Source organism: Callorhinus ursinus, unplaced genomic scaffold (assembly GCF_003265705.2).
Source record: "Callorhinus ursinus isolate GAN/ISIS: 27379988/994484 unplaced genomic scaffold, GSC_fseal_2.0 scaffold16, whole genome shotgun sequence".
NCBI lineage: Eukaryota > Metazoa > Chordata > Mammalia > Carnivora > Otariidae > Callorhinus > Callorhinus ursinus.
In genome coordinates this window covers 8,278,941-8,301,514 of record NW_027397078.1, presented here as the reverse complement: position 1 = coordinate 8,301,514, position 22,574 = coordinate 8,278,941, and the positions used below count along the sequence as shown (strand labels likewise).

The 22,574-nt window shown below is 43.7% G+C and overlaps 1 protein-coding gene across 1 annotated transcript in view; it reads left to right on the top strand.

Annotated features, from left to right (window-relative positions):
- The first annotated feature begins 741 nt into the window (after positions 1–741).
- The window catches only part of USP9X (ubiquitin specific peptidase 9 X-linked), a 157,007-nt gene continuing 135,174 nt past the window's right edge, over positions 742–22,574 (top strand). Inside the window, exon 1 of the mRNA XM_025857855.2 lies at positions 742–863. The gene's annotated coding sequence lies outside the window, so the exon portion shown is untranslated. The remainder of the gene's footprint in view (positions 864–22,574) is intronic.

Here is a 22,574-nt window from a genome sequence, read left to right as displayed (position 1 = left end):
TTCAGCTCAGGTCATGATCCCGGGGTCCTGGGATGGAGCCCCACATCGGGCTCCCTGCTCAGCGGGGGGCCTGCTTCTCCCTCTCCCACTCCCTCTGCTTGTGTTCCCTCTCTGGCCGTCTCTCTGTCAAATAAATAAAATCTTAAAAAAAAAGAGAGAGAGAGATACATTAACAAAAACAATACCTGGACATTGTTTGGGTCTTAATTCAAACAAATTTGAGACAACCGGGAAAATTTCAACACAAACTAAGTATTCGATTATATTAAGGAATTAGTGTTGTTTTTATTAGGTGTGATAATGGTACTGTGTTCCTAAAGTCTGTATCCTATTAGACACTGAAGTATTCTATGGGTGAAATTATGTCATTTGCTTTAAAATACTCTGGGGTGGGGGGGAAAGTACGGAGGGAAATAAATGAAGCAAGAAAGCCAAAGTAGTAATAACTCTTAAAGCTAAGTGACAGATGAACTGAGAGTCATTAAACTATTCTCTATTTTCCCGCATGTTATTAAGTTATTCAACTTCAAACTCACACTTCTATACTCTACCCTTTGATTGGGGGGGGATGGGATGCGACCATCCGCATTCCAGCTTGGCCGGCTGCTTCCTGCTAGACTCTGCCTATAGGGGGCGATAGAGGGAGACTGCAAGGCGGGAGGAGGACGTAGCAACTTAAACTCCTTTCTGTTCTTCCTTGTTCCCTCCTGTCAGCTTCCTGCTGCTGTCAGCATTCCCCTAGAACATTTCTTCACCGCCTCCCCAGCAGCGCCTTTCGTTGTCTACAGCTGAATCCGGTTTGCAGTTCTCCAGGATTCACAGAACCAGACTCATCCCACCCCCATCAGCAACACCAGCATGAGGTGAGTAGCACCCCCTCCTCGGGGGTCTGGGTCCCAGTTCCATGGAGCCCTTCCTCCAAGCTTCTAAGTTGTAACCATTCCCTTCTCTCTCCTTTGTACCCCAGCCCCGGGGCTGGTGGCCGCTTCCTCCGGTTACTTTCTTTACGATACCTTAGAGTTCTCTTTTCACCCCTGGAGTTAGCTCCTTTACAACTTTATGCCTAGTTTACGGGTTTTGTTTGTTTGTTTTGTTTTTTTTAAATAATAAATCCTGTCTGTTCAAATAACCAAGGCGCTTTCTACCTCCTGGCTCGTCCCTGATGAGAGGTACCCTCACTCCCATCAGTCAGTCCTTGCTTGAGGGCTGCGTTCAGGGGGCTCATTCCCCAGCATTTCTGGGCTGCCACATGGGCAGCAAAGGCAACTTCAGCAGCTGAACAGGTTCCAGTGGCAAGAGAAAGTCCTTGGGCGAAGTAATGCAGGCGCTACCAATTGGAAGTTGTGCCAGTGTGCACTAAAGTGATAAAGAAGGTGGGGGCGGCTCGACAATTTTGCTACACAGCCAGATGCCCTTTGTAAAACATTAATTTCTAATTACGGAAGCGTTAATTGTCCTTGAAGGACAGTTACGAAGAAAAAAAGCTCAAGTCCTCTCAGTCACCGGCCCCAGTTCTGATTCCCTTGTCTTCCCTCCTACCCAGAGGCAGCCAGTGTTACCGGTTATTATTTACATGTGCTTTTCTACATATATATGCTGATTAAAACATTTGTGGAGTTATGCGTAGGTTTAAAAGTTTTTTGCGAAGTATACGTATCTTTTTGCAATTTGCTTTATTCACTAAACAATTTGTCTTGGATGTCATTCATTCCATATGATGACGCATAGACCCACCTCATTCGTCTCCTTTTTTAAAAAAGATTTTTATTTATTTATTTGAGAGAGAGAGTTGGGGAGGGGGCAGAGGGAGAAGCAGACTCCCCACTGAGCAGGGAGCGGGACGCAGGTCTGGATCCCAGGATCCTGAGATCAAGACCTGAGCCGAAGTCAGACGCTTAACCATCTGAGCCACCCAGGCGCCCCCCCAATTTCATTCTTTTCACCTGCTGCCTAATATTCCTTATTAGGAGTGCATATGCCATTGTTTATTTCCCTGTTGCCTTATGTTCACTCTTACGCCCGTTCTATGATTAATGTTCATGTCCCTGCATCTTTGTACCTCTTTGTACCTGTTGAGTGTTTCTCTAGAATCGAGACAGAGTAGAAGAAATGCTGGGTCAGAGAGAATGCATATTTACAACTTGCATTAGATGTTAAAAATATGTCCTCCAAAAGGTAGTTGCAATTTACAGGCTGTGATACTGTGATAGGTTATAAGAAATACAAATTTGGCCTCCCTTTCATTGCTGGCATAGAGCTCCTAAAACCCTTGGAATTTCCTAAGTGATGAGAGCAACAAAGGTGTCTTTTGTTATGTTAATGAGTGACATTTGGGCTGCACCTAAGACTGGGGGCTGGTTGCCAGGGGAACCAAGTATGAATAGAGGGTTGGAACTTTCAGTCCCACCCCCTGACCTCCCCGGCGGGGAGAGGGGGCTGGAGGTTGAATCAATCACCAATGGCCAATGATTAAATCAATCATGACTATGTAATGAAGCCTCCATAAAACCCCAAAGAACAGGGTTCACAGAGCTTCCAGGTTGTCGAACACGTGGGGTTTCAGGCACAGTGGCGGGCCTGGAGAGGGCATGGAAGCACCTCATCCTTTCCCCAGACTTTGCTCTGTGCAACTCTTCCATCTAGCTGTTTCTGGGTTATATCCTTTTAGAATAAACCGGTGACCTAGTAAGTAAGATGTTTCTCCGAGTTCTGTGAGCCGCTCCAGCAAATTAATCGAACCCAAGGAGATGGTCATTGGACCCTCCAATCTACCTGGTCAGTCAGAAGCACGGTTAACAGCCTGGGCTTGTGACTGGCATCTGAAGTTGATGTACGGTGGCCAGGGGTAGGGGAACAGTCTTGTAGGACTGAACTCTTAACCTGGGCAGTCTGATGCTGTCTCCGGGTAGGTGGTATTGGAATTGAGTTGAATTCTTGGACTCACTGCTGGTGTCAGGAATTGCTTGGTATTGTGTGGAAAGCCCTTCCCCCAACTTTGGATTTGGGTCCAGGAACCCAAAAGAGTTGGTGGTCAGTGAATTGGGATTTGCTAGACCGTCCCTGGCTCACAGAAACATGTGGTTTGGGAAGAGAAAGGATGAAGGGAGGTCGGGTGGGGATGAACTTCTTGATTCCTGGGTGTCCATGTGGTCACGCAAGGAATGGAGCAGCAACTGTGCTGCATTCAGTTAACTAAACATGGGACCAACTCCCGGGCAGTTGGAATAAGGAAGTGCATACTAATGAGAAAAAGGCAAAATACTCAATCCCTTGGTCATCGTTATCTGTAATAGCTAAACTAAAAGGGAATGCTCAGTTGGACTTCGATGCTAGTCCAAACTCCGATTTCAGTTGAGTCTGAGCTCTGACCATTAGCCTCAAAGCCGCCCCCCAAGGTAGAAGTCACTGTGGGGGAAGGGCAAAGCGAAGAAACTTAAAACTAGGGGGCTATAAAGTGAAAGTTGTTTTCATTTCGTCTGTCAGTATCCTCAGCTTCCTGAGGAAGCCTCACTGAAGGGGTTTGGGGGAGTAACTGATTGGGGGCGGTGTCTCTGGTCTGAATGCCGCTGGGTGGAGGAGCGTGTTTGGGTCGATGCCTGACCCACAGATCACTGTGGAACAATCGCAGGTGGCTGTTATGTGATCCAGACATTTCCCGAGGGAACAACCAGTCTGGTGGACTGCATAAAAGCCACCCTAAGCCTTGTTAATCCTTAGAAAGGGGACTGTCCTTAACCCCCATGAATGCCGAGTCAAACACCCCGATGAAGCAGCTGATACGCTTCCTATGCAAGGCATCTGGGACTGGCTTTATGACAACCGAGATATTAACCCGCTCAGTATGCCCATTACCCAGGTCATGGTAAATGCTGTGGTTGAGGGGGTCCCTTTCTCAGGGGCACCCCATGTAACCTCATTGTTGCAAAACCAAAAACAGCTCGGGAATCCTCATCGAATTTGCTGTCTCAGCTTCTCCTCAGGGGTCTTACAGATGCTAATAGAAACCTCAGGTTAATTAACAAGCCAATGGGGAAAGTCAAGGGACGCTTCCGGAACTAGGTGGAAATTTTTGAAGTTATTAAGAAATATGGTGAATAAAGTGAATATCGGTGGGAGCGAAGCAAAGAGGAAACAGAAAGAGGACTCGTCCGAGCTGGGTGGAAATTTTTAGATGATTAGTAAGAAATAGTTGAACTTTTTTTTTGTTTGTTTAGTATATATAAGTTGCATAATTTTTTTTTTTTTTTAAGAAATAGGATGAATAAAACAGACATTGAGGAGGTTAAGACGAGGGCTTTAAATACAGTATTACCTAAGGTTTGTCGGGCCAAATGGACCCCTGTTGCTCCTCCAGCATTAAAGGGCCCCAAACAATTCTGCTTTATTTACCCCTGTTTGGAGAAATTTTACAACATGGAAGGCAAAAATTACAATGAAGTACCTGACCAGTAACTGCGTGGGTGAGCAGTTAGGCAGATTAATCGAGATAAAGATTGACAAAAGGGTCAGGGTCCCTTGGCTTGACCCCCTCACTGGGAAGCCTTCATAGCACAAGAGTGGGTAAAATGGTCAGAGAAGTTCAGTTTTCCCGGACTCCTTGATCTGGGAGTCCCATAAACTATGGTACCAAGGGAAGCCCTGACTCCTGCCACAATTAAATTGACAGAATGTAAAAACATAGGGTTGATAGGATTATGAAAGTTGGAATGTTGAAGCTGATAACTCTCTAAAGGAATCATGTTAACTTTACCTGAATGTTTTATGGGGATGGATATTAAATGTGGCTGAGGAACACTTCCCTTACCCTATATAACCTGTTGATGAAGTCCTCACGGAGGCTACAGCTAAGAATGCGAGTTGATGGCATCGTGGTAAAAGTCTGTAGGAGAATTTGTATGTTTGAATAGACTTTATGGGAAGGGGTTGAGTTTCTTTTACCTGATGGCTGAAAGGCAAAATATTAGGGATTGACAAGGGGTGGACATTGTATCTGATGGGAATACTTCCCCTACCTAGTATTGTAACAAAAGGCACATACATTTGCCCTACGAGCAATAAATAAATATAGTGGACGTGCTAAATGGGAACCAGTAAAACCCCTGAGCCCACACAGTGGAGGGTGGAAGCTGGAATGCTGGTAAGCCCAGTTCTCCCCAATAGCACTACGTAGAGTGTAGACTGCAGCTTATGGCAAGAGCCTCTGAGCGCCTCCCAGTGACCGCTACTGGGACTTTGGGGAAGAGAATTTTGAAGGGCATTTACTACCTTGCTATGGGATATTAATTGAAGCTGAAGGACATACATGATCTTGAAACCTGAAATACCCGTAATGTCTAGGATGATGTTGGAGAAACACCTTAATGGGGATGGCAGTGCCTGGGGAATGCGAGGAGGAGTTTCCTCAGGAGCAGGGAGCCCCCTTTCCCCTAGGACTGACTCGGGGACTGTGTGAGGAGCTTGCTGGATTCTCTCGTCACTTAGTACCCTATAAACAGCTCTCAACTGACGGACAAAGAGCTGCTTGATTTGTGAACAGAAGTTCCACGGGGGTGGGGGTGGGTAGAATGGACAACATCTTGCTTGGAAGGCCTCCATTCTGACTGAAAAAGGTAAAAACCCATCAGCTCAGTGGTCTGAATTGCATGCTGTTTTGCTAGCAGTGATGGAAGAATTGAACCGCGATAAAAAGCCTGTATGTTTGACTTTTTACTGACTAATGGGCAGTGGCCAGTGGCCTGGGCTTCTGGTCAGCAGGAGTGCAGCAGAAACGTGGCCTATTAAAGGGATGCCCATGCAGGGCATGGCCCTATGGAAATTTGAAAGGTGCATTAAGGTAGGGCATATCAATGCCCATCAGAAGAACTCCCTTCCAGGTTCGGAAGGTGGTTGGAACAGACCAGCAGATCTCCCCCTGTGCGCCCTTGAGGTGGCCGCCTGGGTCCATGAGATGAGTGGACACTGGGGGTCTGCAGCAGTGCAGAGATGGGCTGGTTCCAGACCTGTTCCTCTGGCACCTTGTGAGGCACAAAATGTTAGTAAGAAATTGTTCCGTTAGCAAAGGAGACAGAGACTACAGATGGCTATGTGGCAGATTCCCTGGCGGGGGCAGATGAGACTGATGCTGGCAGCCCCCCGGGGGGTTACAGATGGGTCCTGACCGCGGGAGTCACTGACTGTAGACTGGCTTTGCATACCGGGTGGGAGGGGCAGATGCCCCAGTGCTGGGAAAGAACCGGAACTGAGGACACGGTGCTACTTTGGACAGCCCCTCGGCATTCCTTCAGACCGAGGAGTATACTTTATATAGCTGATAATGTCCAACACTGGGCAGGGAGATCCTCCTCAGAGTACTAGTTTGTCAGAGAATGGATGGGGCGATTAAACAGTGGTTGTCTAAAGATGGGGGGTCGGGGTAGGCAAGGGGGAGAGAAACACATGAAGGGGGCTGGCTTACAGGCCTTCACGAGTGTGTGCTCACACTCAGCGCGACAAGAGTGTCCCCACTGGATAGAGTCCTCTGTTTTTCTGTTGCATCTGGGAAGAGGGGGTATGGAAGGTGCTAGTAATCTTTCTTTTCCACATTGCCTCAACTGTTTTTTTTTTTTTTTTTTTTTTTTACTTGATGCGGTGGTCACAGGACCCAGGACTACAAGGGCTGGATTCCTAAGCAAGAAACTGCAACTGTGTATTTTTAACCTTTGTGTCAGAATTCCTAAGGGCCTGATGGGGCAGGATGGGCCTGCACCCCTTCTGGCAAAATTGGGGCTAACAGCGAATTCAGCTATATGGTGTGGTGGTAAAGATAGCCCACTAGTTCTGCACGTGGGTAACCTTACCTTATCTGACTAGACCTGGACTGTGGGGGAGGGACTTGCTAGACTAGTTTTGCTGCCTGCAATCTACACCAGGACAGTGGCCAAACCTAATGTCCCTTCCAGAGGTGGGAAGGTTTGGATATAAATGGAGGGAAAGAAAAATAGTAGCTGAGGGGTAAGGGAATGAATACGTGTGTTATATCATGGGGGAAATCCAGTATTACATTGACCTCTCCAAAGAGGCTCAGAGCAGGAGATGCTGTTACTTCTTAGCTTGAGTATACCAAATGACTGAGTGGGTGAAGCCGTATGTTGCTGAGACCACTCTTGTTTTTGGAACCTGACAGGATCCAGTGGAAGCCTGCAAATCTGAGTGGCCAACCCGCTGGGATCCCGGAGGACTGCTCCTCCTCCATATGATGCTGGACTGGATAGTTATTAATGACTGAATGAGATATCTTTTTGACTTTTATGATTGTTTTGCTATTAGGGATCGCTGTTCGAAGACCAGGGTGGACTGTGATATTGTGGTTTATAGAATTATATTTGGTCTTCGAAGTCCTAAAACCTTTGGAATTTCCTCCTTGTTGAGAGCCTTAAAGGTGTCTTTTGTTATGTTCATGAGTGACTTGGACTGCACCTAAGGAAGGGGGCTGGTTGCCTTGGGAACCAATCTTGTGATTAGAAGGTTGGAAATTTCAGTCCCACCCCTCTGATGGGGGGGGGTATTGAATCAATCACCATTGGCCATTGATTTAAACTAAAAGGACACGGTTCAGAGACCCTCTGGGTTGGTGAGCACATGGAGACGTGGGCAGAGTGGTGTGCCTGCAGAGGGCATGGAAGCTTCTCATCCTTTCCCCAGACCTCCCCCTATGCATCTCTTCCATCTGGCTGTTCCTGAATTATATCTTTTTATAATAAACCAATGATCTAGTAAGTAAAACGTTTCTCTGAGTTCTGTGAGCGGCTCCAGCAGATGAATTGAACCCAAGGAGTAGGTCGTTGGAACTAGCCAGTTAGAAGACAGGTCAATGTAGACTTGCAGCTGGTGTTTGAATTGAGTCACCAAGGAGGCGGTCATTGAACCTATCTATAGCCAGTTGGTCAGAAGCATGAGTAACAACCTGCTTTTGTGACTGGTGTCTGAGGTGAGGGGATGTGTGTGTGTTGGGGGGGGTGGCAGTCTTGTAGGCCTGAATCCTTAACCTGTAGAACCTGATACCTTTCCAGGTAGTGTCAAAATTGATCTGAATTCTCAGGCATCCTGTTGGTGTCTGCGAATTGTACGTTAGTGTGGGAAACCCTGCCCCCCACACATTGGAAATTGTGTTTCAGGATACCTGCAAGACAAGCGACCTAGGAGAGTGCCAATGCTCTTGCTACAGGATGCAATATGGCTGCCTTATCCTACATGGCCCATCTGGCTCTACTCCGGGCTCCTTTAGCAGAAGATAACCCTGGTGAGAGAGCTGTTCACCCTAACCACACCACAACGCAGCAGGCACCTTGTGCACCCTACTCCCTAAGGGGCCACCAAGGTAGAACTACTGTCATCAAGCTGGAGGTACCAGTACCCTCAGGGAGTCTTCAGAGTGGCTGCAGTGTCTGGTATCCAGCTGAGAGTAGAGTCTCATGGAGACTATTGGATGGGACTTGTTCCCGAGCCCACATGACAACCCCTAGTGACTCCTGGAAATAATTAGACGCATTTTGTGGGAGCTCTGAGGTCCTTGCATGAGCAGGTGGCGGGGCAGTTAGGTTATATCTAGCTTTTGTTTTATTCAGCCAACAGTGGACCTGGTGCCTGTGGGAGTGGGAACTGCAGGGAGAAAGCTACAGTCTCTGTCAGTTATCCTGGTGTACCTAGGGGGGAATCTAGTGATGTCCCTTGTAAATATCTGAAATCTGCAAATACTAACTACCTTGTAGATACCTGAAAAGAAACTTTTTTCAGGAATAGGAAGGAACCAGCAAGGCCAAGCATCTGAGGTGGGAATGTGCTTTATCTGTTCACTGAATGATAAGGATGCTGGTTGGTATGGGGAGCGTGAGGAGGGAGAGCAGGAAAGGATGTGAGAGAGATAATGATGGGGACTGGAAACTCATTCCGCTTTCCCAGATGGTTTCCTGCCCAAGGGTTGTTTTAAACCTCATAGCTTTTTCAGGCCAGGTCTTGATTTCTTTGGTGATTCAGTTCCCTCAAAACCTCAGTAGTCCTCTCATCTTTTTTAGACCTTGCCCACGTTCTCTTCCTAGAGGTGATGGTGGCGTCTACCTGATGTATTTGTCTCCTTGTTTCTGCGCTGCTCCCTTTTGAAACTAACAGGGGCTCCCTCGATATCATCTCAAACAGCAGGCTTAGATGAGAAGGGCACCGCCACCTTCAGTCTGATTTTCGCTTTAGGGCAGAGTCCCCCTGTTTAACTAAGGAGTCTTAGAAGCCTTTGTGTCCAGTGCTCAGGCGGTCCCACAGGGTAACACTGAACATGAGGAACAAAATGACAGACCACCAGAGTGGTCAGTCACTGGCTGTGGAAAAAGCCAGTTCTCAACTACAGCTAAGCAGTTTTATAGAAAGCTGGCAAAAGCATTGCCTTCCCCCAAACCAGGGAGATGGATAAGAAACGGCCTTGTGGCAGTCTCCCACAAGATAGGCGTGAGAAGCAACATTGTAGCAGCTCCGTCCTTAACTCGGTATGTTCCAGGAGGAATCACAAGAGGATTCTGCCATGAATTGGGTCAGACTGCAGATCCCTTGTTTATGTGGCCTACGTGGAGATAGGCAGGGTCACTGGCCGTCATGAGGGAGCTGTTCCCCTACACCTTTGTTACACAAAGCCCTTTTCAGTCTTATTATTTGGGATACAGAAGCAGTCAGCTTTTTTTTCTTTCTTTCTTTTCTTTTCTTTTTTAAGGATTTTATTTATTTATTTGACAGAGAGAGACACAGAGAGAGAGGGAACACAAGCGGGGAGTGGGTGAGGGAGAAGCAGGCTTCCCGCTGAGCAGGGAGCCCGATGCGGGGCTCGATCCCAGGACCCTGGGATCATGACCTGAGCCGAAGGCAGACACTTAACTGCTGAGCCACCCAGGTGCCCCTTTTCTTTTCTTTTTTTGAAAGATACTGAAATAGAGCAGAGGGAGAGCGAGAATCTAAAGTAGACTCCATGCCCAGCGGGGAGCTGGACGTGGGGCTCCATCTCACGACCCTGAGATCACGATCTGAGCAGAAATCAAGTGTCGGGGGCTCAGGAGCCACCCAGGCTCTCCAGCAGTCAGCTTTTCTCATCTTGCATCCTCAAATTTCTTATGTCATTTCTGCAACTTAACCAGCTCATTCTTATCTGAGTTTTTTGTCTTTCTTGTAACACGTTGCTAACTAAGTAACCATCAATACACACTACTAAGATCGCTTTCCATCCTCCTTTCTGAAAGCTGTGGGCTCAGGAGGCGCTTAGTGCGACTTCCTTTTATTATAGGTAACATTTGCTGTTTGACAAGACAAGACTCGCCATCTTTTTATCATCCAATATAATTTTCCTCCTTGTCTACTGGTTCAAACAACAAAAATTTCTTTATTGCTCATCGTATCATACCGGGTGGGTGAACAGGTCATTGGGACAGCCCTCCGTGCTGTCATTCAGAAACCCAGGCTGACTGAGGCTTTGCTTTTCTTCAACACGGGGCCACCAAGGTCATCCTTAGGAGTAAGGTTTGGAGCCATTTCTGTTATAGCAAGCTGCAAGGGGAGAGAAGCATACATTAGTATACTTGCGAGGTTTACACGGACAGGCTGGAAATGGTACTTGAAATTTGTTCTCGCATTCCATGTGGCCACACCTAACTGCAAGGGAGGCTGGGAAATGTGTGCCCAGGAAGAAGAGGAAAGCATGGAGTAGGTGAGCAGCTAGCAGTCTGTGCCACATGTGGAATAGTTGTATTGGCAGTGCGAGTGGAGAGAAGTGGCTGAATTCTGGATTTATATAGAAGGTAGAGACCTCAGGGGCACCTGGGTGGCTCAGTCGGTTAAGCGTCTGCTTTCGGCTCAGGTCAGGAGCCCAGGGGCCTGGGATTGAGCCCCGCACCCGGGCTCCCTGCTCAGCGGGAAGCCTGCTTCTCCCTCTGCCTGCTGCTCCCCCTGATTGTGCTCTCTCTCTCTGACAAATAAATAAAAATAAAACATAAAAAAAAAAAAGAAAGTAGAGACCTCAGAATTTGTTGACACCAAGGTTTGGGGCCTGAAAAGTTGGAAGAATAGAGTTGCTGTATGCCAAGATGGGAAAGGCTATTGAAAACTCAGTTTTAGACGTGTAATTTTTGAGGTATCCATGTGGAGACATTAAGTAGGCAGTTGGAGACAGAGGTTTATGGTTCAAAGGAGTGGTCAGGACTGAATATATAACCGGGGGGGGGGGGCTTGGTACATATATGGTATTTGGAGCTATTAAACAGCACTAACTACAAAACTCTATACAGTAATACTGAATTTCATTCATTGTACAAAGTACATTTTTTAACATCTTAAGATCTTTGAAATTGGAATGCGTCTTACAGCACTAAATATATATTATGATTGACAGTGTTTTCTTTGTTAGTATCATTTAAAATGATGTGTCTTGCAACTGATGGCACCCTAGATTCAATGAAATCGTAATAATAAGAGTAAAAACGATGATGCTACTGAGCACTTACTAGTGTGCATCAGATACTGTGCTAAGCCACTTCCATGATTATGTTTACATGTAGTTACAGGAATATTAAGCGCTCAGATGCGGGGACATGACAGCATGGATCTGAATTGTGGCTCCGAGTTTACAAACCATATGACCTTGGCGAAATGCTTACTCTGTGCCCTAGTTTCCTCATCTCTAAAATGGGATGATAATAGTACCTAACTTACAGGTTTATTATGAGGATTAAAAGGAATTAATACACGTGTAGTTCTTAGAACAGTGCTTAACAGGATAACTGCTAAATTGTTCACATTGTTAACAAAATTAACATTGTTAAAACTGTAGAAAATACATGTATGTATGTAAAAATTCATCAAGCACGAAATCTTGCCATTTACAATGACATGGATGGAACTAGAGAGTATTAGGCTAAGTGGAATAAATCAGTCAGAGAAAGACAGATACCATAGGATTTCACTCATATGTGGAATTTAAGAAACGAAACAAATGAGCAAAGGGAAAAAGAGATACAAACCGAGAAACAGACTCTTAACTATAGAGAACACACTGATGGGTACCAGAAGGGAGGGGTGTGGGGAATGGGTGACATGGTGATGGGGATTAAGGAAGGCATGAGCACTGGGTGTTGTATAGAATTGCTGAATCACTGTATTGTACACCTGAAACTAATATAACACTGTATGTTAACTAACTGTAATTTAAATAAAAACTTAAAGAGAAAAGAACAATGTTTCAAGCAAACAAAAATTCATCAAGCTATACTCTTTAATGCATTTTACCTACATTACTGTATATATTTTATACTTCAGTAAAAGAAGAAAACAAACAGAAAAGTCTGGAGAAAAAGAGATCATCTGTCTTCTAAATAAGAAAAAAAAAGTTATGTGTGTGGAATGATATTCATGGAAGTATTACTATTTTTTTTTTTAAAGATTTTATTTATTTTAAAGAGCAGGAGAGCACAAGCAGTGGGAGCGGCAGAGGGAGAGGGAGAAGCAGGTTACCGGCTGAGCAGGTGGTTGCCCTGGAGTGTGCAAATATACTTTCACAACTAGTCCATATCCACTTTCAAGTAACACTGTCACTTCATGGAGAGTGCACATACCTTATAACAGAATATTCCCAGTTCCTCCCTTCTGTTCCTTATGACATTGCTGTCATTTATATCACTTACCTGTATGCTTATTAAGTGTTGTTATTGCTAACCTTGTTGCTATTGCTATTTTGAACAAACTTATCTGTTAGATCCATTAAGAATAAAAAATAAAACATTTTATTTGACCATTTATTTCTTTTCTAGTGTTCTTCCTTTCTTTGTGTCAGTCCAAGTTTCTGACCTGTATTATTTTCCTTTTTTCTGAAGCACTTCTTCCAACATTTCTTTCTTTTTTTTTTTTTTTTAAAGATTTTATTTATTTATTTGACAGAGAGAGAGAGACAGTGAGAGAGGGAACACAAGCAGAGAAGTGGGAGAGGGAGAAGCAGGCTTCCCGCGGAGCAGGGAGCCCGATGCGGGGCTTGATCCCAGGACCCTGGGATCATGACCTGAGCCGAAGGCAGTCGCTTAACCAACTGAGCCACCCAGGTGCCCCTCTTCCAACATTTCTTGCAGGTCACTCTACTGGCAACAAATCCCCTCGATTTTTGTCTGAGAATGTCTTTATTTCCCCTTCACTTTGGTATGATAATTGGCTGGATATAAAATTCTATGTTGGTGGTTTTTTCTCTCAATACTTTAAATATTTCACTTTTCACTCTTCTCTCTTCTTGTTTGCTTCGTTTCTGAAGGGAAATCCAATGTCATTCTTACTGTTGCTCCTCTGTAGGTAGGGTGTTTTCTCCCCTCTGTCTTCTTTCAAGATTTTTTCTTTGTCTTTGATTTTCTACACTTTGAGTAGGATATGCTTAGGTATACATTTATTGACATTTATCATGCATGGTATTCTCTAAGCTTCCTGGATCTGTGGTTTGTGTCATTAATATAGGAAAATTCTCAGCTATTAGTCGAATATTCCTTCTGTTCCTTTTTCTGTTTTTTCCCCCCTTGTTATTCCCATTATGCGGATGTTACATCTTTTGTAATTTCCCCACAATTCTTGGATATTCCATTCTTTTTCATTCTTTTTTTTTTTTTCTCTTTGCATTTCAGTTTTGGAAGCTTAGGTTAACATCTGTTCAGGCTCACTTATTCTTTCTTTGGCCATGTCTGATCTACCAATAAGCCCATCAAAGGCATTCTTCATTTGTTACAGTGTCTTTGTTTCTAGCATTTCCTGTCTATTCTTTAACAGTTTTCTACTCTATGCTTATTATTACTTATCTGTTCTTACATGTTGTTCACTTTTCCCACTAGAGCTCTTAGCATATTAGTCATAGACTTAAAATTCCTGGTTTCATAATTTCCACATCTCTTCCATGTCTGAGTTTGGTTCTCATGCTTTGCTCTGTCTCCTCAAACTCTGTTTTTTTGGCTTTGGTGTGCCTTGTAATTTTTGGTTGAAAATTAGACATGATGTACTGGGAGAAAGGAACTGTGGTAAATGGCCCTTAGTGATATGGTAATGTGGGGTAGAGGAGAAACATTCTATAATAGCCCTATGATTAGGTCTCAGTCTTCAGTGAGCCTGGGCCCCTGAGCTGTGACCTTCACAAGTGCTTCTCATTTCTTTCCTTTCCCTCCAATATTGGTGAAACAGAAAGGCTAGAGGGGGCTGGGGCTGGAGTTGAGTATTCCCCCCCCCTTATAAAAGGCTAGAGAGACCCTCCTCCTGCCCCCTTAGGCTTACTTTCTCCTTACCCCTACTGACCATCAGGAGGGCTATTTCTCTTGAAAACATGGTGGACCTCCTAGAGGTAAAATTGAACTGGACCCTCCCAACACACACACACACACACACACACACACACACACACACACACACACACTCCTGGAGTCCTGAACTCTAGCTTGTCCACATGGAGCCTCCAGTGATTCATCATTACAGCTTATATTTTCTTACCTGGGACTGGCTCCAGCTTTAGGCTTCTGTTCTGAGGCTTCTGCTATAGTAAACTGTGATTATCTGTATTTACTGTCTCTTGATTTGGAGGGTCAGCCGTTAGCTCTGTGACCTCAAATTTCTGATGGATCTAAGAGGAGTTGTTGATTTTCAATCTGTTCAAATTTTCTTGTAAAGATGGCACTGATAACTTTCAAGCTCCTTATATGTTGGACCAGAAACTAGAAGTCAATATTTTCTATCACAGCAAAAGATTAAAAACATGACAGGTGTACATCATGCATCAGTAAAGGTCTGACTATTGATTTATTTATTTTTAAAGATTAATTTATTTGGGGGGGCACGAGCAGGAGGGGCAGAGGGAGAGGGAGAGAGAATCTCAAGCAGACTCCGCACCCAGCACAGAGCCTGAAGTGGGGCTCCATCTCACAACCCTGAGATCACAACCTGAGCTGAAATCAAGAGTTGGACACTTAATCAACTGTGCCACCCAGGTACCCCAAGAACTGGCTATTTAAATTACGCTGCATCCACCCAGGGGAATACTATGTAATCAAAAAGGCCAGCCCTAGATGTGCTGATATGGAAAGATTTGCAAGATATTTTTTTTAAAAATTTACTTACTTATTTTAGAGAGAGAGAGAGAGAGTGAGCTAGTGGGGGGCAGAGCAGAGGGAGAGGGACGAGCAGACTCAGCACTGAGTGCAGAGCCTGACACCAGGCTTGATCTCACGATCCCAAGATCATGATCTGAGCTGAAACCAGGAGTCAGCCGCTCAACCAACTGAGCCACCCACATGCCCCATTTGCAAGATATTTAAGTGACAAAATGCAAGGCACAGAAAATAAAAAGCATGAATGAGTGTTCTTTGAAGTGAATAAATGTTTGTTTTAAAAAAGGATGTGTATCCATACCTAGTATTCTTCAAAATAAGTAAAGGAAATACAATTTTAAAAGATTAGTGGAAGATATACCAAAATTATAGCAATCACATTTTAGCATTCTAGGGGTTTTTATTTTTCTAAATTTGGTTACATCATTTCTATAATTTTTTAAAGGAGTATTCATTTGAAAAAATCTGGAAATTATACACAAAAATGATAGTGGTCATTGGTTTTGGTAATGGAAGTAAGGAGAATTTCTCCCATTTGCCAGACGTTTTGTAATTTGACATCACATATACAATAATGTTTTTTTGTTACACACATGCAGATTGTATTTTGTTTAAGCAACTGATGTCCACGTTAGGCTTGGAACAGGCTGGTTATACCACCTGTTACGCTAGCATTCCTAGCACATACTGAAAAGCTATTATAAAATCACTATTTTGATACATAGTCCCATGTTTGTTGAAGGACTTTTTTTTTTTTAAGATTTTATTTATTTATTTGACAGAGAGAGACACAGCGAGAGAGGGAACACAAGCAGGGGGAGTGGGAGAGGGAGAAGCAGGCTTTCCGCAGAGCAGGGAGCCCGATGTGGGACTCAATCCCAGGACCCTGGGATCATGACCTGAGCTGAAGGCAGACGCTTAACCGACTGAGCTACCCAGGCGCCCCTTGAAGGACTTGATAAAGCAGAAAAGACTGGCTGATTTGGAAAGCAATGTTGTACTTCTCCAGTCCTTGAGCAAACCAAGTGAACAATGCAGCCACAAACAGTAGCACATTCTGTAAAGAGCTACTTGAGTCTGCAGACCCAAGAACAGAGCGGGAGCAGTGATGTCCTCTGCATTACCTAGATCAACCCAAGAAGCAAGAAGTCCTGAAATGAGCCCAAAAATAAAAAGAAGGGAGAAATCGATTCTATATAGTTGACAAAGCATCATTTGCATTTTTTCTAAAAAAAAAAAATTTATCTAAAAGAAAGAGGCAAAACACATACCTAAGGGCCAAGAAAGAATAGCTGTTTCTAGCAGTCAAAAATGCAATGCTTAGAAGACAAATATAAATGAAAACAAAAAACTGGAAATCTTACCAAATTTGGTTGAAAGAAAGCCTCTTTGTGTTTGTGAAAAGTTTGAATTGCAGCATATATTTAGAGAAATAGCACTTTATTACATCTTATACGTATAAAGTAATTATATATATTAGAATATATACAGGGGTGCCTGAGTGGCTTAGTGGGTTAAGCATCCGACTCGAGATTTCCACTCAGGTCATGACCTCATGGGTCGTGGGATGGAGCCCCGTGTTGGGCTCCCTGCTCATTGAATGACCAAACATATATTTCTTATATCTTTAGTCTTCGTCCAAGGTTCCTGGCTCATAGCTAGCTCCCCAAATCCTTGGAATTTCCTGAGCAGTAAGAGCAGCAGGAGCATTTTTTGTCATAATATTTGGCCTTTTGTCCACAGTTCCTGAAACTTCATGGCTTCAGAGTCATAAAGTGAAATGGGTGTCTTCTTATTCATAACAAGTCCCTTTTCTACCGCCACTGGGTATATGTTAATGAGGTGACTTCTGGAAAGCACCTGAGGTTGGAGGCTGGTTGCCAGGAGAATCAACCATAAGATTGGAGGGTTAGAACTTTCAGTTACTCCCACCCCCTAATTTCCAGGGAGCAGAGATGGACTAGAGAATCAATAGATCACCAGTGGTCATTGATTAAGTTAATCTATATAATGAAGCCTCCATAAAAACCCAAAAGGGAGAGGCTTCAGAGAGCTCCCAGGCTGGTGAACAAATGGAGTTATGGGAGGATGGCACACTTGGATAGGGCATGGACTCTCCATGCCTTTTACCCACACTGGTCCCTATGCATCTCTTCATCTGGCTGTTCCTGAGTTATTTGTCCTTTTATAGTAAGTCAGTAATCTATAAGTAAAATGTTTCTCTGAGTTCTGTGAATTGCTCTAGCAAATTAATCGAACCCATGGCTGGTGTCATGGGAGCCTTTGATTTATAGCCGTTTGGACAGAAGCATCAGTGATATCCTGGATTTGCAGTTGACACAGTTTGAAGTCGGGTGAGGGGGGCAGTCTTGTAGGACTGAGCCCTTAATCTGTAACCCAAGGTAGGGGTCATTGGAACCTCCAGTCTATAGCTGGTTTGTCAGAAGCACAGGTAACAACCTGGAGTTGTGATTGCCATCCGAAGTGAAGGGCACTTTTGTTGGGACTGGTCCCTTAACCTATGGAATGTGATGCTGTCTCTGGGTGGATCGTGTCAGAATTAAGTTGAATTGTAGGACACTCAGCTGGTGTCAGAGAATCGTTAATTGGTGTTGTGGGGGAAAAACCACCTCCCTCCCACACACATTTTGAAATTGGTGGTTAGAACTTTGGAGCTTAATTGTGATTACTTTTTTTTCTGGCATAAGCAATAATATTTCCAAATTAGAGTGGACTTTGAAGAAATTCTAGCACAAGGAAAAATTGGTTGAAAATTTGCATTATTATAAAGTTTCCAGGCTGGCCAAGAAGAAATAGGGAGGGTGTGCTAAAGCAGAAAGCAAGATGGAGCTGAGGTTTTACCAGGCTGCAACCATGTGGAGAGAATGTAGTAAGAATTTGACTTAGTGATTAAATTACCAGAAGGTTGGTCTGTGTGACTGCAGTGCAATTTTGATTGTAAAAATGGTTGAGAAAATCAGGTGGACTTTGCAGGTTCACATTTAAATCAGGAGGCTTATATTTTAGCTAGATAAGACCTGGAACATTTGGAATCTTCTGGACAGACACACCGACAGAGCTGAGCTATACCACTGTTAAGGAGCTCTGAGTTTAGTAGAACTAGCAGTGGGCCATGAGTGAGGCATAATCAGCAGCCCCAAGCCATGCTGAGGTTATTTGCTTATGCCATAAAGGTAAGAAAGATCCAGGCTTCTAAGGAGGCATAGTTGTCCTTCTCCAACTGGGAAAATGTGTATTTCTTAAGCCTAGACAAAGTAAGTCAGACTGGTAGTAAAAATAAAAGGATCAGATTATTTTGTCCCATGGTGGTTTATATAAAATATGTAAAACAGAACCCTTCAAATTTTAAATAAAACCCAGGAGATTTTAAAACTCTAGAATAAAAGGAGTGAAATAATCCACCGGAGTCTGCGTACAGGTCCTTGGCTGGGAATTGGTCAGTTTCAGAGAGATTGTCCCACAGCAGGATAGACGGACTACTTTCTTTTTTTTTTTTTTTAAGATTTATTTATTCATTTATTTTTTTTGAGAGAGAGAATGTGTGAATTGGGGGAGGGGCAGAGGAAGAGAGAATCTCAAGCAGACTCCCGCTGAGTGCAACGCCGGACTGGATTTCACAACTGAGATCATGACCTGCCTGAAAACAAGAGTCAGTTTCTTAGTTGACTGAGCCACCCAGGCGCCCCTTACCATATTTTTATATGAAAGATAGTAAGTCATCGGGAACTTTCCTCATTCCATTCAGATCACAAAGCCTTCTCTAGGAGACATATTACCAGTTTTATATTAGCTTGGCCATTAACCCAGAGGACCTTTTCACAAGTATGAACTATTTAATCCCTTGTCTCTAGAATTTGGGAATGTGTGGCCCTCAAAGTATTAACTAGTATCAATTTATCCAAGAAGTTCTGTCCGTTCTTTTTTTGTTCTAATTGAAGTACAGTTGATATACAGTGTTCTGTTAGTTTCAGGTGTTCAACACAGTGGCTGGACAGCTCTATAGATTGGCTGTGCTCACCACAAGGGTAGCTATAATCCATCAGCATAACAACGCTATTACAATACCATTAACTGTATTCTCTATGCTGTACCTTTCATCCCGTACTTTGTATTTTTTCGTTCCATAACTGGAAGCCTGTACCTCCCACTCCCCTTCACCTCTTTTTGCCCACGCTCAACCCCCTCCCCTCTGGCAACCACCAGTTTGTTCTCCATATTTATGGGTCTGTGTTCTGCTTTATTTTGGTTTTTAGATTCCACATATAAGTGAAATCCTATGGTTTGTCTTTCTCTGACTTTTTTCACTTTGTGTCTGTTCCGTAAGATGTGTCCTAGTAAACAATGAGTATACTTTATTAAGCATTTCTGGTTGGACAAATAAAGAGTGCAGTGGGAAATTTTATGAGGAATGTAATATGATAAGGCTTTGCTCTACCAAGATAGAACCAGGAAGTAAAAAATTACAGTTTTAAAGCTAAAGGAGGACAGGTGTTAGAAACGAGAAACCAGGGGCGCCTGGGTAGCTCAGTCATTGGGCGTCTGCCTTCGGCTCAGGTCGTGGTCTCAGGGTCCTGGGATCAAGCCCCACATTGGGCTCCCTGCTCAGCGGGAAGCCTGCTTCTCCCTCTCCCACTCCTCCTGCTTGTGTTCCCTCTCTCACTGTGTCCTCTCTGTCAAATAAATAAAATCTTTAAAACAAAAAAACGAGAAACCAGGGGTGCGTGGGTGGCTCAGCTGATTAAGCATCTGCCTTCAGCTCAGGTCATGATCCTTGAGTTCTGGAATCGAACCCCGCATGGGGGGCTCTACCTCTGCCCCTTACCCCCCTCGTGCTCTCTCTTGCCCTCTCTCCCTCAAATAAATACATAAAATATATTTTTAAAAATATTTTATGTATTTATTTGACAGACAATGAGAGAGGGAACACAAGCAGGGGAAGTGGGAGGGGAAAAGCAGGCTTCCCGCGGAACAGGGAGCTCGATGAGGGGCTAGATTCCAGGACCCTGGGACCATGACCTGAGCCAAAGGCAGATGCTCAAGGACTGAGCCACCCAGGCACCCCTAAATAAATAAAATCTTAAGAAAAGAGAGAAGAAAAGAAACGAGAAACCAAGGGGTGCCTGGGTGGCTCAGTCAGTTAAGGGCTGAACTCTTTTAATTTTTGCTCAGGTCTTGACCTCAGGGTCTTGGGATCGAGCCCCACATGGGGCTCCCCACTCAGTGGCGACTCTGCTTGGAATTCTCTCACCCTCTCCCTTGGCCCCTCCCCCCCCCCACCCCGTGCAGGCGCAAATTCTCTCTCTCAAATAAATCTTTTTTAAAAAAAGAGCGAGAAATCAAAATGAAGGAAGAAGGAAGGCCTGGACTATATGGATTTTAAGGAGCTTGCACGATGGCATTGAACCTGTTCTTTTAACTTGAAACTGTTCGTTGCTGGGCACCTGGGTGGCTCAGTTGGTTGGGCGACTGCCTTTGGCTCAGGTCATGATCCTTCCTGGAGTCCCGGGATGGAGTCCCACATCGGGCTCCCTGCTCAGCAGGGAGTCTGCTTCTCCCTCTGACCCTCTTCCCTCTTGTGCTCTCTATCTCTCATTCTCTCTCTCTCAAATAAATAAATAAAATCTTAAAAAAAAAAAAAACTGTTCATTGCCTAGGCCATTAACTGAGTGGAAGGTGTCAAAAGTGGGCAGTCCTGTAGGCCACGCCCCCCTGGGGAGCCAAGTTGCACATGGTAGCTTCACAGAGCATAGGAAAGAGTGAGTTGCTGGTGAGTTTGACTTGACAGACTAGTTCTGCCTAGAACTGCTGGTGGGAGTGTCATTTATAGGCTAAACCATAAAAAGTGAATTTTTTACCACTTTTTAAAGATTGTGGTAAAATATATATAACATAAAAGTAATTTTATGTACCATTTTAACCATTTTTAAGTGTACCGTTCATTGGCTTTGAGTACATTCACAATGTCGTGTACCCATCAGCAGTTTTCACTTCCAGAACTTTTTCATCATCCCAAACAGAAACACCCTTATCCATTAATTACTCTCCATTCCCTCCTCCCCCAGCCCCTGGTAACCCCTGTTCTGCTGGCTGTCCATGAATTTATCTGTTTTAGGTACCTTATGAAGTGGAATCATACAGTATGTGACCTTTTGTGTCTGGCTTCTTTCATTTAGCATAATGTTTTCAAGGTCCATTCATGTAGCAGCCTGTGTTGGAATTTCATTCCTTTTGAAGTCTGAATAATATTCCATTGTGTGTATATACTACATCTTGTTTTTCCACTCATCTATTGATGAACATTTCGATTGTTTCCACATTTTGGCTACTGTGAATAGTGCTGCCATGAACAAGGAGGAACAAGTATCTGAGTCCCTGCTTTCAATTCTTGTGAGTCTATACTTAGGAGTGGAATTGCTGGTCCATAGGGTGATTTTATGTTTAGGTTGTGGGGAACTGCCAAACTGTTTTCTGTAGCAGCTGCCTCATTTTACATTCCTACCAGCAGCACACAAGTGTTCCAATTTCTCCATATCCTTGCCAGCACTTTCTATTTTCCTTTTTTTTTTTTTAATTATAGCCATCCTAATGGGTGTGAAGTGGTAGCTCATTGTGGTTTTGATTTGCATTTCCCTCAAGACTGGTGATATTGAGCATCTTTTCATGTGCTTATTGCAAAAAAAAAGCCTGCTGGGATTTTGATCGGGATTGGGTTGACTCTGAAGATCAACTTGGGGGGGGTAGTGCTATTTTAACAAAATTAAGTCTTCTAATCCTTGAACATGGGTTATTTTTCAATTTATTTTGGTCATCTTTAATTTCTTTTAATGATGTTTGTAGTTTTCAGTGTACAGATCTTGCACTTTTGTTAAATTCATTCATTACTATTTTATTCTTTTTGATGTTAATGATGTAATAGAATTGTTTTCTTAACTTCATTTTCAGATTGTTTATTGCTAGTATATAAAAATATAATTGATCTTTTTATTATTGATCTTATATCCTGTAAACTTTGCTAAACTCATTTTTTAAGCTCTAATAGTTTTCTGTAGTGGATTTCCCAGTTTCTATATATAAGATCATGTCATCTGCAAATAGAGGATAGAGGTGGTTTCATTGGTCCTTTCTTATCTGTGTGCCTTTTAGTTCTTTTTCTTGTTGTGGTTTGAAACACAAGTACAATGTTGAATAGAATTGGTGAGAGTGGACATCCTTGTTAAAGGTGCACTTTTGGTAGGGTTAAAAGACCGGTGTTCAACACTTTCCAATCCTGTCTGGTGATCATGGGCAAATCACTTATCCTTTCTGTTTATCTAAAATTAGAGATAGCAATGTATGTTCTGGCTACCTCACAGGGTTCTGAGGATTAAGTAAAATCATGTGTTTAACAAACCTACAGTGTACACAGATGGTAGTCTGTGCTCTTTAGGG